We start from the raw sequence: 3373 nt of genomic DNA on the forward strand, positions 1-3373 counted from the left end.
AAAGTTTCCAGCCTTTCAATTGCAAAGAGAACTTTGAAAACATGATCCCTCCAGGGGAGAGAGGAAGAAAAAACCCCAATTTACTTTCAAACTCCAGGTTTTTTAATTCTCTCCCAGCTTTTCAGCACTTAGGGTTGGCAAAGCTACACATTTCCAAACTCTCAAAGTTTGAATTTGGCAGTGAGCACATTCTGTATTTTTTTTTTCATCTGCAGCAACAAAGAATTGTAGATTATCACGCCCATGCATATTTTGATTGCCATTAGTAACTGTCTGGTTAGTCAGCTAGAGAGCGAGCTAACTTTTTCTTTTAGAAGAACGCAAGGAAGAAAATGTTAAAAAGTGCTGTAAGGACATTGATTTTCATGGAGTTCCAGTAAGGACATTTATTTTCAGAGTTACAGGCCTTGTGGGAAGCTCTTCCTCTGAAATGAAAGGTTTTGAAATGAAAGTTTGTCCACAACAGGGTTTCACATATTGAGCTTGTTTTCTCCCTCAGCCTTAGCATTAGGCACCCTCCCTGCAATAAAGCAGCCTGATGTCTAATACATGAGTGCACACACACGCCCCTCCCATGCCAACTGGTTAATTCTGCAGGGCAATTTCCATTTTACCCGGCTGTCTCCCCAAGATCTACAATGAGACCTAAAAGGGAGCTACAGGCAGCAGGACTACACTGGCGTGCTGGCTTACTTCTGTGCTCCTGCCCCAGCAGTCTAGGGAAACAAAAAGCAAGCATCCCCCTGCATGTCGAAACCCAAGAGAAGCTAGCAAAGCCCAGTCTTCTGCTAGGATGCACCATTTTGTAGTAGAGGAGTAGCCTTGTGCAGCAGCACCCGATTAGCTATTCCAAACACCTGGGGGTAAGACGTCATGACCTCAGTTACACATGGCATAGAAAAGCAGCTAATACCAGCTGGTATTTGTCCTGCTTCTTTACTGTTCTCTCCTACTCCTTATTTTTACTATTATTTGTAACAGGGTAACATCCGACTGAGATTCAGGCTCCATAGCACTAGGCACTCTACACATGCATTTTAAAAGAAAGCACCTGCCCCAAACAGCTTGGAGTCTAAACAGGCAAGACCAGGTGAGCACAAGGAAAAAAATACAAAGCAGAGACCCAAGGTCATAGGGGAAGTCAGTGTCAGAGACAGGGACTGGGATGGGGAAGCTAAAATCTCCAGCCTCCTAGCTGAGTTTCTCACCCACTTGCCATTGCGGCCTCCTCTGCACTGGTGGATGGCGTTGGTAGCTCTTCTCTTCTCTCTAGCCAAAGACACAAGGCATATTGGAGTAGGGTCTGTAAAAGTAATGGAGAAGGGAGAATGAGGGAAGATGGAAGGGCCTGAACAAAAAGAGACAACCGATCTAGTAGGCCAAAATGAACCAGTTTAAAACACCAGGAGCATGTCCTGAAAGGAAAAACATTTTTTTTTTTCTTCCAAGGTTTCAGTTTGTTTGGGACCTGCATCAGAATGAAAACTGGACCTTCATAAATGCTTTCCCAAAACAGAGAAAGGAGGTAGAGCTTGTGCCAGGAGGAACTAGCCAACAGCCACGTGTTTAGGGCCCTCACTTTGGATGCGGGACACCCAGATCCAAGCCCTTGTTCTGACTCAGGCAAAGCAGCCACTTGGACCGGGGTCTCCTGGTCCTTTTTTTAAAATCAGTTTACTCCCCTGATCCCCTGGGCTAAGTACAGACAGTCTAAAAGCCAGAGGCTGAATCAATTCAATCTTTTCCTCTGCTTCCTGCTCAAGTGGAGGGGTGGGGGGGCCTCACCAGATGCCAGACTAAGGCACACTGAGGCAGAGGAGCAGGAGAGGGGTTTAAACCCCCACCCCCACCCTCGAGGGACCCCAGCTAGGTCTGCCTAGCAGGGGTGAAGCAGCCCCTGCCTGGCTTTTCCCCTGCTGGAGTGGAGAGGTTTAAGCCCCCCTCCACCCCCAACCTCCCTCTGCTCAAGTGGGGAGAAGGGAAAAAGCCAGGCAGAGGCTGCTTCTCCCTGCCAGGCAGACCCTGGCTGGGGTCCCTTGAGAGCAGGGGAGGGGGTTTAAACCTTCTCCCTCCCCTCTGCTTCAGCCTGCTGGCCAGGCTGGCATCTGGCCATGCCCCCCACCCCTCCACTTCAGTGGGGATTAGGGGAAAAGACCAGGGGCTGCTCCACCCCCACCAGGCAGACCTGGCCCTACCCCCACCTCCTTCTCAACCAGTGATCGTGCTCCAGCAAGGAAGCAAAGGGGTGGGGCCAACCCTGCTCTGCTGGAGCAAAGAGCACAGCCCAGGGCTGCAAAGCACCCTGGGATGCTGGGGGACTGTGAGTTAACTTGAACCAGGGAGGGGTCTGGGACAGAAGTTCTATAAACCAGTTTGACCTAAATCAGTTAAGTCTGATACTGCATTCAACCAGGTTTATCTTAAACTGGTTTCAGCCATTTTGTACGTGGTTGAAGTGCACTAAACTTCTGTTCTGTTGCAGGTTTAAACTGGTTTGTGATCCCTGGTTTGTGTGTAACTTCTCTCCCTAGCCCTGAGGTTTACAATGAGATGACTGAAGGCAGTTTGCCTTAACAGTGAATCAGCGTGTTTCCAGTGGAAAATGTTTGGTTGAAAAACTATTGGCCCACTCTATGGCACCTTATGAAAGCATAATCAAGCCCCTATTTTAGCAGAGGGAACCTTTCTTTAAAAAAATGGACTATGAAAAAAGAAACCAATTTTATCAAGGCATCTTTGTTATGCCTTCTCACGCTGAACCAGTACAACCCCCTTAAACACAGGCCAACTTAGCAGAGAATGAAACTCTCCCATGTTTACCAGATTCAAAGCAAGCTAGTTGCTCTCTCGGAGGAAAGCAGGGATCTTCTGGGGAAAAGGTCCCCTACTTGTTGATTTCTACTAGCCATGCCAGAGCTGCCACTTGTGATCATCTAGGACCACAGCTCAGCTCATTACTTTGCTGTTCAGTCTATGCTGGAACAAGGTAAAATGTATTGCTGTATATGCCTAAGAGCCTTTGATTGAAATTCTAGTCTTACCTCTGGCTACCCCTTCATTTCTGGTCACAGAGAGGGGAACCAATCACTTGTGAGTCACTTATCAATTAGCTGGTCAATTAATTTTGCAGCATGAAAGTCTGAAGTTGATAGTTCACTGAACTTCTCCCTACTTTAATGTCTCGAAAAATGAAGCTGGGAGTATCAGATGTGTAGCTACAGAACAAACTGTGGTCATTAATATTACCCATTTAAAGCAGAATTCTGATCATCAGTCTACCCATCTCTAGGGACCAATTCTATTTGCCATTTCTCCCAGTTTTCTTATATCCTTTTATATTTTTTTTTTTTTTTTTTTTTTTTTTTTTCACTTA

General features: G+C 46.6%; 1 long non-coding RNA gene across 1 annotated transcript in view; it reads right to left on the reverse strand.

Annotated features, from left to right (window-relative positions):
• Positions 1-892: 892 nt before the first annotated feature.
• The window catches only part of LOC109287999, a 13181-nt gene continuing 10700 nt past the window's right edge, over positions 893-3373 (reverse strand). The window contains exon 4 of the long non-coding RNA XR_002095043.1: positions 893-1303. This is a non-coding gene — a long non-coding RNA (uncharacterized LOC109287999). The remainder of the gene's footprint in view (positions 1304-3373) is intronic.

This window comes from Gavialis gangeticus, unplaced genomic scaffold, assembly GCF_001723915.1.
Source record: "Gavialis gangeticus isolate Ggan-Ray unplaced genomic scaffold, GavGan_comp1, whole genome shotgun sequence".
Classification (NCBI taxonomy): Eukaryota; Metazoa; Chordata; order Crocodylia; family Gavialidae; genus Gavialis; species Gavialis gangeticus.